Source organism: Triticum aestivum, chromosome 2A, assembly GCF_018294505.1.
Source record: "Triticum aestivum cultivar Chinese Spring chromosome 2A, IWGSC CS RefSeq v2.1, whole genome shotgun sequence".
Classification (NCBI taxonomy): Eukaryota; Viridiplantae; Streptophyta; class Magnoliopsida; order Poales; family Poaceae; genus Triticum; species Triticum aestivum.
Genome location: NC_057797.1, coordinates 45,842,662 through 45,857,615, shown reverse-complemented (window position 1 = coordinate 45,857,615; position 14,954 = coordinate 45,842,662).

Genomic DNA, 14,954 nt, shown 5'->3' with positions numbered 1-14,954 from the left:
AAGTTATCTACCATAAAAGACGACAAGGTCACATGACATGCACTGATTGCATTTGCTTTATGGCGCAATATGTTTATCCTTCTATTAAAAATATACTATTTTTTATTGGAGAAGTAGGAAGAAGAAAAGTTATCTACCATAAAAAAGGTCACATGACATGCACGATGATCCTAACATTACATGTTAGACATGTTTTTAAAGGTGAGGGTTTTAACAAAAAAAGAGATGTCTTGCTATGGCAGGAAAACGAGTAGTAAGGGGACGGTCTGGCAGAAAAAAGAGAGTGCATCTTGTGGTGGGGTTTTTTGGGTTGAGACAACGTGTTGGTGATAACAGTCGGATAGTCTGGATAACCATATTTCCCCTTCAGAGTAATGCTACTACATCTACGGGAAGTTCTTTTACGGGTTCAACGGATTATTGACTGTGGACCAATAGGATTTAAGATCAGGAAAGGATGGGGCCAGCCCCGGCTGGAAATCAGGGGGAGAAAGATTAGTTAAAATGAGATTTTCTAAAACTCTTGTAAGTGCGTCTAGGATTATTGTCTCCTTCATATATAGGATGTATTTAAGGTAGTCCAGATGGATAAATTTTATGAAAACAAATTCATTCTTATGCATTTTGGCCCGTAGCAACGCACGGGCGTTCTACTAGTACTTGTAATCGGTGTGAGATATACTGTAAACTGGAAGATCTTTGCGATGTGGTTGAATGATTAGGAGAATAGTGGTATTCCAGTTCATCAGCGTTTAAGTCATGGTGCTCGCATTTCTTCGTAAAATCTCTAGATGATACTCCCTCCGGTCCTTTTTACTCTGCACATTGGATTTGCCGAAAGTCAAACTTTACTAAGTTTGATCAAATTTATATTAAAAACTATTAGCATCTATAATATCTAATAAATATAATATAAAAATATATTCCAAGATGAATCTAATGATATTGGTGTTGTTATGTGAATGTCTATAATTTTTTCATATAAACTTGGTCAAAGTTGGATGAGATTGACTTCAGACAAACCTAATATGCAGAGTAAAAAGGACCGGAGGGAGTATGTCAACTCAGTCTCTCGGAGATGCTCATAGAGGTAGGGTGTGTAGGCGTCTCGTCGTCGATGTGAACGTCTCCTTGCACTGAAAGCGCATCGCCGGAAATTCTAAAATAAATCCAGGAATAATGCGAGCACCAGGACTTTTGAACCCTGGTGGGCTGGGGATACCCTGTCCCTCTAACCATCCAACCACAGATTGGTTCAATTTATTTTGTTTGGTTTGATAAGATTGTTTCCGTTGTATAACACCGTGGACCATGTGTCTGGTCATTTTTGTTGTAAGGAACGCTTCCCACCTTTTTAAATAACTAGCACATATGCCCGTGCGTTGCAACGGAGAAAATTTGATTCAGTTATATAGAAAAACATGTTATGAAACAGGTTAACAAAATGATTTATGAGTCCAAGGTTAATCAATTCAACATATAAAAAGATAACACGAAGTTCTTAGAAAATAAAGACAGGCATGTAAGAAGTATGATCCTCGGATCTCACCAACCCCCGCTCCCGTGTGGCTCCAAGGGGCTGCACCGGGGCGCCCAGCCAGCCGCCGGGGAGTCTACCTTCGGCCTGATCTTCCCCTCGCCGCCGCCACAGGGGGGCCGCCGGGCAAAGCCCACGCGGTGACTGCGGCGGTGAGGCCTTCTCTTCAGGGCTAAGGCACAAGATGGCATGGTGGCTAAGTCGGTGCGGTGCTCGTTTTCGAGCAACGGCTAGGCGGAGCAGCGCCCTAGGCGTGCATGGATGCATGGCAGTGTAGCAGCATGCGTCAGCGGCAAGTCCTCCCCGACTGGATGGCAGCGGCTTCGGATCCCGGCGCGGCATCAGGCATTCTCTGCGAAGGCTCCCTGGCGATGGAGTCCGGTTTGTCGCATGGCTGTACTCAATGGCACCGGCTAAGCGGTGTGGATCGCGGGTGTCAACGGCTTTAGTTCCTGGCGGGACGACATCGGATATCCTCGGAAGGTGCCGTCTTGTCTGCCTTCCAGGCTCCAGTTCGGCCATGTACGTCCTGCGACCACGACTGCCGATGTGGCCGCGAGGGCGGCATGACGTCTGGTTTGGGGGGCTCGGTGCGGCTCAGCTACTCATCTCCGTGTGGTGCGGGTGGTGGCGGTGGTGCCCACCGAGATCTCCGGCCTACTGTTGGGAGCGGGCGGGTGGCGCGGTCTTTCGGTTCTTTTTGCTTTAAGATGGTGTTCTGCCGGTTGCCGACCCTCATGGATCTGGCCATTGACGAGTTCCAGAATGCTCTGTTGGAGATTTTTATTGGGTGCTTGACGCCTGTAGATTTCTAGATTGGATTGGATTCGGTCGTGTGCGCCCCTATTTCAGCCCAAGTGGCTTCAGGAGGGTGTCACACGAAGCTTCGTTATTTGTTGACAGTATGGGACATGTTGGTATTTCGATTTCCATGGTGAAGATAGTGACAGAGAACGTCATGGTGGCTGAGGTCAGAGGTCTTTTAATAGCGGATCGAGTCTTCGCGGCGATAAGGACTTTGCTTGGTGATTTGTGACTCATGGCAGCGGCATCGGCAAGTGGGGGCGGCAACACAGGCGGAGTACAGAGTCTTAGCTTTCGGGGTGAAAGCCCAAGGTTTGGCTTTAATTGGTTGTGACTGGCGGTGACCTTGTTGAAGGCATTGTTTTGAGAGCGCAAATCTTCTCCAGGATGACGGTGGTTCTGCACCATTTCCTTTTTGGAGGCGTCGTTTTTGGAGAATTAGGACTTTGGGTGTTGTCTAGGTGGTGGTTCGTGCTGTAGCTACGAGGAATTGATCACTGTTGCAAGAACATTTTTTTCTTTTTCTTTTTTTATTGTCTTTTGGTTGTGTGCATCCATAATGTCTTTATGATATTGCGTTGTTGCAGAGGCCGGGTATAATTGGTATCTCCGCAATATTAATATATTCCCTTTATCAAAAAAAAAAGAAGTATGATATTTAGTAACTCTCCTTTATATTTTTAGCTAAAATGTCCAAAACTGAAAGCATGCGATTGAATTTAATCAGAACACGATACTAATTACTAAGCATTGCACTCTTCTCAATATCAGCTTAGGCAGACTACAGTGATAAGCATGAGACTAGTAGTTTCACCAACCATATTAGTTTTCATATTGTATTTCAGAACTGGAAGCTTCCAACAATAAACAGTAATAGTTTAAAATAAAACTAACGGTTGAATCATAAGTGACAACCTACAAGAAACAAATTCATTGTCAACCTTATGTCTATTTCAAAGGTTAAAAACTATTGTTAATAGAGAAGATTTCTAATGAATCGCATGCCAAAGAGAATCTCATTGCTACCAGTTATGCTATCAACTTATTAGTATTGAAATACATTTTACATTTAGCTACCATATTGAAATACAAATATTACGGTACAGAGGGAGTAGAAGACAACGAACCGAAGTAATAGAAATTGAAGGCCAATTACCGGGGACATGGAAGGCGAGCTGTATGAGTACTGCGTTGTAGCATCGCAGGGCGGCAGAATCGTAGCATGGTACACCAAGGGAGATGAATGCGGACGGCTCCTGGGGGATGGCCGTTCAGCTGCCGTGGCGGACACTCCGAGGTCATACTTAGGGTGATCGGACACACGTAGAGCCGGGTGACCACAACCAAAAAATCCTAAGAGCTAGCTAATCTTAAATCACCTTCCTCTGATCATGCATCGTTCGCCTTTATTTCTTTGTTTGCTTGTAAAGACTTGGTGGTTTCTATTAAAGCAAATCGGGGAGGTGACTCTCTTTATCAGATAATAATAATAATAATCCAAAATCACCTACCCTGGCTCGCGCTGCGAGATACGCGGTCCCACTCCCTGTTGGAGTAAGCTAAGCTAAGTTCATAGCCGTACAGTTTTGTTTTGTTTTCTATTTAAATAATGTATATGCATGGCTGTTGATGTGATCTGCAAATGCACGTAGCTTGTGGAGGAGTGTCCCATGCACGTACTCCTTCTCTCGTTGTTTTTCTCCTGGTTCGTACTTGCGCTGTGTGATGAAGTCGTGGGATGGCGCTGCTGTTACGGATCAAAGCGAGCTGCCCGGCCAGGAGGTAGTTCAGCAAGCTGGCCGCGAGGTAAAAACGCTGCGATTTAGGCAGCACAAAACTTCCTGCACCTCGCGTGTATCTCTTTCCTCAGCTCCACACTCTCTCTCTCACGAGCGTTCGGCAAAACACTCCCAGCCCCAGGTCGAGCTGCCGTCGGCCGAGAGTTTCAAGGCTTTAGTGCAAGACGCCGGCTTCCCGGTGCGGTTGAGCACGCTGAGGTCGAACCGTGTTGCGGCGTTGCTGTCGCTGACGCTGACGCCGAAGAGGGACATGGATCCGTCACTCTTCTCGTTGTTTGGGCAGCACTCGATTCTTCAGCAGTGGCCGCCAACGTCAAACCTGGGTGGTTGGACCGTCTGCCTTGTTGCAGTGAAGGTCGGGAGTGGGTCAGCACTCAGCAGTAGGCATGCGCGTTCACGGCGTGCAGGTTGACGGCTGCAAAAACTAAAGAAGGGAGGCGATGGAGGGCACACAAAAAGATGCAAATCTCGTTGTTGAAGACGGCGGCGTCTAGATGGACGCATCTACAATTCTACACCCGCGTGAGGGGCAGCGGATCTTGGCGTTGAAGGCGATGGCGGCATTGAGACCAATACGTTTGATCATGATAATAGGGTTGTGTCGGTTCCGGTATATTTATAAACGTAGATCCTGAATCGTTTCGTATCTAACCCGGAGAAAACGTTCTGATTTATATTCCATGTACGTGAGGACGTAAAAAAAGGATGGCGATGGGAGATGTGTGTGAGAGGGTAACTTACTTTTTTTTTGAGGATCAACATTGCTGCATTTATTTAATCGAGAACACTCGGAATCTCATCTGAGATTACATCAAATACATAGTCTGGGGTAACCTCAATCAAACCTTACAAAGCTCATCACCTACACCTACTTTAGCTAATCTATGCGCGACAACATTAGCTGAACGACCAACCCATGATACCTTAAAACTAGTGAATGAATGCAACAACGTCTTGATTTCCTAGAGTATTTAACGAAAAACTACCACATTTCATCGAACCGTGCCTACAAACTACCACTTACAAATTTATGCTGAAAACTACCATGTTTTCACTAATCTTTGACTAAAAACTACCATGTCAGGAAAATGCCTGATTCACCTCTTATAAACGTCTTTCTGACAGGATGGGCCCACTAGTCAGGTTGACCGTTAACTTTGACCGTTATTACAAATGGGGCCCACACGCCAACCCTCTTCTTCCTCCTCTCTCTTGCATTTTAACAAACACCTTGTGCTGGAGCTCGTCCGGCCGTTCCCGGTGATGGCTGCTCGTGCGGCTAGGCTGGTTGGAGAGCTCGCGGTGCGCGGGTCTAAAGGTGGCAGCGGCTGGTGCTGGGGCGGCCTGTAGCGGCGGTGGCAAGCTCAAACGGTGGCGGAGCTCGGCTGTGCACGGGCGTGAGGTTGTGGTTGGCTGGTGAGCAAACTAAGCGGCACTACTGGTTTATGGGAACGCTAGGAGCGCACGTGTGCAACGGGTTCGAGCAGAGGAACTCTGGAGCATCGAGCTCGTTGGCCATGGCGGCGGCCGGAGCTCGGAGCTCGTGGAACGATGACTACGGAACCCAACACAACAGCTAGAGCAAAGGGAAAAGATGTGGAAGCTCACAACGCATTGTATGGCATTGGCTTCGAGGCCGAGGAGGCTCTGTAGATGACGAATCGACGGTTTTGGTCTTCGGGTGCCGGCGAGGAAGACGACTTCATTCAGTTGGTGCAGTGCAGCCGCGGACAAGTTCTTCCGTGGAGATGACCGGTGCGAGGTGGCGGATCTTCTGGACATGACGGATGGACAGGGGATGGCCGGTGGCCTCGTCGGCGCGAGGAGGAGAGTTATGGCGCGGCCGCATCTGGAGAGGCGAGCCATAGGGGCGGCGGCCTGGGCCTTCCCGCGGCGCGACCTGCAGGCACCATGAGCCACAGGGTAGTGGCCTGGGCCTCCCCACGGCGCGTCCCGGCCGGCAGTACTCTGGCGGCGCGGCCACTGATGGCCTGGGCAGAGCGGCGCGAGAGGTAAGATTTCGTTAGGTGATGGGTTAATGGGTAGGTTAGGGATAGGTTAGTGGTTTGTTAGGACTAGGAAAAGTGCCCGTGCGTTGCAACGGGAGAAATCCTTGAACGCTCCTAGCTACCCATTTAATGATGCTCATACTGTCCATCTATTCACGACGAACCTGATCAATCCCACGACGATGTGCTTTTCATCATAAGCACAACGCAGGTGCGTCGCTACAGAGTAAACGGTGAAGAGTGAGTCATCTTCCTCGTGTGTTGGTGACGGGTGCCAGCGGTTTTAGCGCGGCGGGTTTGCGTCATGCGGCATGTGCTGGAAATCGTGAGGTCTTCCTTGTTGATTTGGAGTATATAGTAAAAAGACGGTCATATTGAGCTTGCCATGATCATACTGGGCACTATCAAACTATAGTCACATTGGCATTAGAAACATATAGATGACTGGATGCAAAGGTAACAGAAACTACACCGATCAAAATAGCTACTTTTTTTTATGTTAACGAGTTGCTGCAGTTCAATGATAGTGTAGCAGATCTTGTTAATATGAGAATTTTACTTGACTAACCGCTTCCTTGCCCTGCTGCTTTAGTAAAGCATGTTGATGGATCGCACCTCAGAGCCCTTGACGACCGACCATGTTCCTACATCCTGTGCAATTTTGATCAGTCGAAAAGTGGAAAAAAGACATAGTAGTCTAATAGATTGGTCCACCCTCATCTTAATCTGCATGCATGTAAGGTCAACCAATTAATGCAAGGATGTTGTTCATGTACATTTTACATGAGTCCATGGTATATAAGAATCTTGCCGACATCGGGCTCCTTCTAGACGAAGACGAAGTCGGGCAGCGCTACAACGACAGACGGACATTAGACTGACTCGGACTCGGTGGCAGGAGATGCCATGGCTGCCTCTTGAGGCCTGAGACGCGTATGGAGGAGTTGCTGGCTGCCCTGACCTGTGAAGGCGGTGGTCCGGAGACGATCGGTGCGCCGACTCAATTGGGACAATGGCCTACAAAAGATGAACCCCGACCGCATCAAATAGGACGGGCGATAGGCGACTACAGCCTCAATGGGCGATAAGGATTGGATGGATGTGTTGTAGCCCATGAAATAGCCGGCCAATACACGGAGTAGATAAAAACAGAGGAAGTATAAGATAATGTTACACGTTCATTTTCGTGCAGTACATAGAAACTATTTTTTAATTGGCCTCATGGCTACCGCGCTTAGAGCAAGAGAAGTGTAGATTCGACACCAGCAAGCTGTTTCCTTTAATTAGCTCCTCACCAAATATTTTTTTGAACACAATATAGACGAAAGCGCTCATATATACGCGCATACACTTTTCTATGAACGCACACACGCACATCCTATCCTATGAGCACCAAATATTGAGACATATAATTAGCATCCATTCTCTCTCTTTCCTTTGTCCTTCCTTCTCTGTTTTTCATGCAATTAGCATCTATTTCCTTTCTCCTTGTTGCCTTCTTTGTTTTTCATGCAATCTTTCCCTCGCATGGGAAGGGTGGCGACCAAGGAACAAACCGGGACTCTTTGGCATCGCCCTCGCGTAGCCTCTGAGTACCCGGGGCTGTGCTCGTCGTCGACGCTGGCGGACAGCGACGGAGGTGGTTCCATGTGAAAGATGACCATGGCACCGACAACGACGGGGCGAGCTCCGCCGTGGGATAAGCATAGACGTTGAGCAAAGCCGACATGTGCAAGCGGGGCAGCGGGTGTCGCGCTAGCGGGGTGCGGGGAGGGGTCGAAGACTATGATGGAGGACCAGCGGCCGGGAGGCGGCGAGCCTGTTGGTGTTGCAGGAATGCGGAATCGCTAGAGAATGGGAGAAGGTACTGCGTGGTGTGGTAGTAGACATGGAGGATGGAAGGCGCTGTAAAGTCTGGCGGGGAATGCGTGCGACGGTCCTTTTATGATGTCGCATCGTGTGCAATCAAATCAGACCACGTCCTAATTTGATTAAAAAAAGAGAGATCACGTCCTATTTGTCTAGCATATTTTCCATACAAAAACACAGTAAGTTGAATGGTGATTTTCTGGGATGGATAGGAACAAACTCAAATCATCAGCACGGACTCTCCTTTAATAGTAACGATTTAATTGTTAAGAAAGTACGGATCATTGTGTTAGGAAAGTTGAGATTTGGAACTAATTAGCAGAAAACTGGATTTTATTGTTTGGTAATGTGCCATTGGTTCCTTCCGGTTTGTAACGTGGCTAGTTAGGAAAGTTGAAAAGATTATGAAAGTTTTTATTGGAAGGGTACAAAACCAATATGAAGGGGCGGTGGCGGAGGTGGGTCGAAAAAAATAGGACGAGATAAAAGCGGACAAAACAATAGTGGATGCAATCCTACCAACTGATAAAACAACATTAAGCAATAAATTAATCCATTAGGAGTAGATTTTCAATATTTCATTCACTCTTAATTATTACATTTGATAATGTAAAAATAACATCAAGTAATAAAATAATCGGTGTTCATCCGAATTTTTTTAATCAACGCTAGGACGCATATAGCCATCCAACAGCACTCGGTGCAATTTTTCTAGTGTTTGGTTTGTGCGACGCTGGATCGTGACGGCGCTCTCGACTCGCACACGCGTCAACTGGCTGCCACGTGCTTTCGTGGGACCCGCCCACCGCCCCCGGCGCATCCGCTTTTCCTTGCCGGTCGAGTCGTTCGACCCCATTTTCCTCATCGCAGCTGGTCCTCCTCATTTTCCCCATTTTCCTCATCGCAGCTGGTCCTCCTCCTCTCCTCTCCCCCATCCACCTCACATCACCACGCAGCTCTGCTCTTCCTATCCATCCAGCAAACGCACACAAATGGCTTGGCGTTGCCCCCCGCCACCCCCCAACCTGGAGTGCGCGCGGCCGTCAAGACCAGAGGATGCCATGGGCGCCTGCCTTGGAGCTCCCCTGCCATGGACCTGATCTGGCCGTCAACTCGCCACCCCATGCGTGCTCCGGATCCGGCCGATCCCGCGCCGCTCATGCCCTGGTGGCCCTGCTGACATCGTCGCCTAGGTGAGCAGCAGCTGCACTGCGACGTTGCCCGCCTCCTGTCTCCCTCTCTATCTCTCCCCTATCTCTCTCTGAACCCTCTCTATTTTCTTCAACAGGAAGACCACCATGCCCGCTGCAGGAGCTTCGAGCCGGATCTGGCCCCTCTCCGACCTCCCTCGCCGTCCTTCATCCGTTCCCGATATCCTCCCGGCGCCAGGAGCTCAGGCGAGCGCCGCCACAAGACCCTGCCTCCTCTGCCCCGTAGCCCGCCATGGAGGTCGCCGCCTCTCCCGTCTCGATCCGTCTGCAGCCGGATCCACGGCGGAGCAGCCGAGATCCGCCGCCCGTTCCGCGACGCCTCGGCCCGCCAAGGCCAGCGCCGAGGCCGACAAGGCGCGCAGGAAGACCAAGGCCCTCACCAAGCAGCGGGAGGACTTGCGGGCTAGGCTTGCCTACCGCAAGCACGCCCGCGAGCTCACCTCCATGCCGGCCAAGGCCACCGCTGCGACGCCAGTTTTTTTTTACGAATAGTTTCCCAGATCCACTTAATAGGGACTGCGGGTTGATTTCGCGGAAACAGAGGGACTTTTTTGCAAAAGTGACGACGACGTACTACCAGAAGCACTCCGTGCTTTATTAGTAGGGAAAGATTAGATGGGCCACTTACCACTTTGCCCGCGTGGTTAGATTAGCCTAACTAGTTGTATTTAGTACTTGTTTCTCAGAAAAAAAAAGTAATTAGTATGTTCATTAAAAACTTGAGAAATTTTACTAACACTAACATACGGACCCCACATGTCATAATGGTGAACATAACGGTCAATCTAACGGAGTTGACTACTGTGCCATGTCAGCGCCTACATGTGGGCTAACCCTGTCATAATCATGTTTAATTTCGGCCGAAGCAGTCACTAGTGTTTTTTGGAAAAACTAGTCAAAAAGTGGTAGTTTTCGGCACAAATTTATAAAAATGGTAGTTTGTAGGCACAGTTCAAAGAAATGTGGTAGTTTTTCGTTAAATACTCTGATTTCCTGTATCCACGGCCCTGCGCATGACATCTCCATCTGTGGATGATTTAGCATCTGTACCATCCTTTGAGAGTCCAGCTCGACATGTATCTTCCCTGTATTGATTTCCTGAGCTACTTGTAAGGCGCGTCTGCAGGCCAAGATCTCCAACTTACTTTATCTACGTGTCAGCTCATTCCTTATCATGGCTCGATTCCTAGGTGCGCTACAAACCGTTCTGACGGATGGACGAAGGCACCAACAACGAAAGAAAGGTGGATGAAATTACGGTGGTAAGAAGAAATATCCCTTTTATTATTAGGCAGAGATAGAGATACATTCTAAAAAAAACTTTTTTCCAATAATACAACTCACCCTAACGCGCGCACACACACCCTATCCCTATGAGTATCTTCGAGAAATTGAGCCGACATATCATCTTAATATTTTACGAAGAAAGACCTGTGACGTCGGCGGGGCCTTCTCCCTCGTGCAGTGGTGGCGAGATCTCCTGGCGGCGGCGCATGGTATGGCGGTGATCCGGCGGCAAGGAGCGCTGGGATCCCGGCGGCATGTGTGACGGCAGCGACAGCGGAGGCGCTCCTGTGGCGGCAACCGGGATCACGGCAACTTGTGTGACTAAAGAAGAATGGACGGATGTCGTGGTGAAGCCCAAGGCCATGATGATGGATGAAGCCGTTCGTCGTCGTCAAGATTTGTTAGTTTGTCTTTGTTGTTTTCAGAATTGCCAATTGTGTTGGTAGGATGGATAGTAGGTATAGTAGCTCTTAAAAATCATCGATCCTGATATTGATGTATAGGAGGCAAAACACACAAGTTGTATTTCTACTCTCATACGTGATATCTCAGTTATATATCATTGTTGATTTGTATTCTCCCAAACGCGTTATGCTAATGAAATTTCTAGCGAAAATTTGGCACTGACTTGTCAAAATTTTAGCCTTGTTTGTAACAAAATCACAACTTTAGGGTCTTGGCTACAAAGTTTGGCATTTCTTCGCGACATCAAATGAGTGTTAATGCATTATAATAGGGTTACAATCGAGAGCCAGAAGTACCTCTATACATGGTGGTCCTCTATGTAGCCATACAGTAGTGCTACTCTCCATGTGACTACGACATCAACTGATCTGCTACCCTTGTCGATAGACTTAGTCTATCAGTAGAACGCCTTGCCTGAACCAACTTTCATCTTGTTTCTCCTTATTGTTTTTTGAGAAACAAACAATATAAATATGTTTTTAAGGATAAGAATATAAATATATGACCTAGCGCCAATGAACGCCGCCACCTCGAGACAACAGTCGAGTGCCTGTTCGCCCACCATGGCGTCCAGTGGGCCGGCAAGGAGGTTGTTGCTTGCCGACGAGGCCATTCATGACCCCGATGATGTTGAAAGATGGCCCAATCACCGACAGATTCCGAGATGTGCCTTTTAGTTATCCCGTCCTTGCCCATGGTGTCCAGTGGCGGAGCTATGTTGGGGGCAGGGGGGCGCTGCATGAATTACTGAATAATTTTTTCAGGGGGCTTAGATTAGAGATTTTGTAGCATTTGCCCCCCCCCCCCCACCCACACACACACTGATGATTTGCGTTTTTTTGCTCACCACTTTTAGGTTCATCACAAACTTATTACAGCAAGCTATTAGACGGCCAGCTTGGTGGCAAGCAGAAACTGCGTGGCGAGGGCCACGCCGCAAGCGATGACAACGACTACGCCCGCAGAAGTAGATTGGGTGGCCGGCACATGTTGCATGATGGGCCTTTCCTAAGAATTTCATTTTATTTTACTTATTTGTACGTGTTTTCAGGATTTATATGATTTTTTTCGAATTCTTTTGGCTTTTCAGTTTTTGCCGGTTTTTCCTAGGTGTTTGGGCAATTGTTTTCTGGTTTCCTTTTTCTTTTCTCTTTCAAGACAGGATGCATTTGCTTCTCCTGTAGGCACAAGTTTGCTCTTGGGAGGGGCACAACTGTGCTCCCCAAAAAAGGAAAAAAAACATATTTTTTTTCTTTACTTTCGCGAGTGTCACAGTTTTACTAGACATGAAGGCACATATTTGCTTCCGCGAGTGTGCAATGATTAATGTAATGCTAGTTATGTGATGTAAAATAATATTTATACTTCGTGGTGGTTGGGACCTCCCGTTTTAGATGTTATGCTATCGTGCGAGATCTGTTTGGTATTCAACTCGGACTATCGGCACCCCTTCATCAAGTGGATAGGAGTAGCGACAGAAGTTGCCAAGATGATGTCTTCAGATGTACTGATGTATTACTGTGTAAGTTCTTTGTGAATAATTAACAAAGTGGTTGCATGCATGCCTAGATGCAGAGGCAGGAGGTCTTCCTCCTTTTCTAAAGAACTAGAACATATGCTCGTGCATTGTAACGGGAGAAAGCAGAGAGCATGGACATGGATTGATCAACTACATCCCATGCTCGGAGACAAGGTCACCAACCATCTTCGTCTTTGATGGCGTGAAACTACAATTTCTATTGTCAATTTTGCTGGATGTCAGTCGCATATAATTAGAATTTGTTTTCTCAGTGGAGGAGGAAGCAGCAGCTGCAGAGCACCGAGGTCGCCGGTGGCAGGTATTATCTTGTCTATCTTAGGGTGCAGGGGGGAACACCGGCCTCCTTGTCTATCTTATGATGCACGGGAAGCACAACCTCCTTGCCTATCTTAGGGTGCAGGGGGTGCAAGTTAGCCAAACAAACTGGGTAGTTTGCCGGCTTTGGAGGGATGGGTGGGGGCGGTGGCCAACATGGTGGTGTGGGAGGTCGATGGGAGGGCGGGGCAATCACTAGAGCACTGCCGGCTACGGTGGTGGAGGCAGGTGGTTCAGACTGAGATCATGAGGAGGAAGATGATGAACGTTTTTAAGGAGGTAGAAGAAGAAGATCTGACGCTTCCTTTTGCATCCAATTGCTGGGAACAAATCAACTGATGATCCAAAAAACAAATTCAGCCGACTGTCCCCTAGCCATTCTTTTCTATTATTAAAAAAACCTTACATATACTCTATTATTTGTAACCTGCAGACTACTCGAAAAAAGGATAACTTTTTAGTCAAATTAAGGGCTGATCATGGTGAGAATCAAGGTAGATATTCTTGGCGAAGTTGTAGAGGATTGTTTCGTTGTACTATTTAAATTTTTTAAAAATATATATGTCTACCGTTTGTATTTGCTAGCCTCTTCTCTTCATGTCCGTCTTGCAAACTTACCAGCTACTGTCACGGTACGCCGAGCTGGGCTGACCACGTGGTCACATGGATGCAATAGTGCGTGAAGTGGTGAAGGGCGTACGCATCGTTGTGCCCTATGTTTGCTTGCTCCCGTCCACCGTCGTCCGGCTGGCCGTCCGCCTAGACTCTGTCAATGGTGCGTTGCACTCGAGGCTCGACTCGATTGGTTAGTTATCTTTTTTTTGAGCAACAACTCGATCAGGTTAGTTTTGTTTTTTGAGGCAAACCCACAAAGTTTTTTATTCATCCGTCACAATGTTTAAGGGACGAACACAAGGTTTCTGCGTTGACCTAACCAAGCATGACGGCCAATACCCAAAGTTAACACATGCTTTGCAAGTTTGTGAATCTCTACATGAGAGATTCTAAATTCATGGCTAATCCGACAGGAAGAAAAAAACCCAAAACACTCTTTTATTTCATGTACAATTGCGCCGTATGCTGCCGAGGTGCCTGTCTTGATAGCTTCCACCACTTTCTTACAATCCGACGCGATTGCAATCTTCTGCACATACAAATCTTCCGAAAGGGCCATCGTTTCTCGTATCGCCAATGCTTCCAACACTTCTGGATCATCCATGTTGGCAAAAGCTACCGCCGAAGCCCCCTGGAATGCGCCTAAACTGTCCCGATAGATCGCTGCAATTGCTCCAAGTCCCCCATGCCTTGTACTCGATCGGGTTAGTTTTTTTTTGAGAGAGTAACCAAGCTTTATTTATCAAACGTCACAACAAGTGGAATACATCTCTGGTCGTGGGGTTGGCCCAGCCAAATGTGCCGCCCCGGACATAAAGGAAAAGCATGCTTGGCTAGTCTATGTGCCTCTACATTAACGGCACGGCCTTCAAAAGTGAAAACACAATTTAAAGAAAAAACTCTACTATGGATCTCAGAAATAATGGCTCCGCTGCTTCCCTGGCTTTTGCTGTTAATTGCTCTCACCACACCCTTTGAATATGAGGCAATTACTATTCTTTTTTGAGACAATCTCACGAAGCTTTTATTTAACTCGTCATAATGTTTACAGGGACGAAAGAAAGATCACCCGGGTTGCCTAACCACACACGGCGGCCAACCCCAAGTGAAAGAGCATGCTTCGCTAAATTGTGAGCCTCGGTATTCGAGCTCCTAAACTCATGGCTAAAAGAACAAACTAAGAAAGAGCTAGAGCGATCTATTATCTCTCTAATTATAGCTCCGTAGCTAGCCGCGCTACTAAGCTTGATATCGTCAATGACAATCTTACAATCCGACGCTACAAGCATCCTGCGTTTATATAGGTCGTCAGCCAGTGCAAGTGCCTCCCGCACTGCTAGAGCCTCTAGTGCTGTAGGTTCATTAGTTCCGATGAAGGTGACAGTGGAAGCGCCCATGAACACTCCATCTCGTCCCCGACAGACTGCAGCAACTGTGCCACCGGACCTGTTTCTCAGTAGTGCCGCGTCCACATTTATCTTGACCAGATTCTCTGGTGGCGCT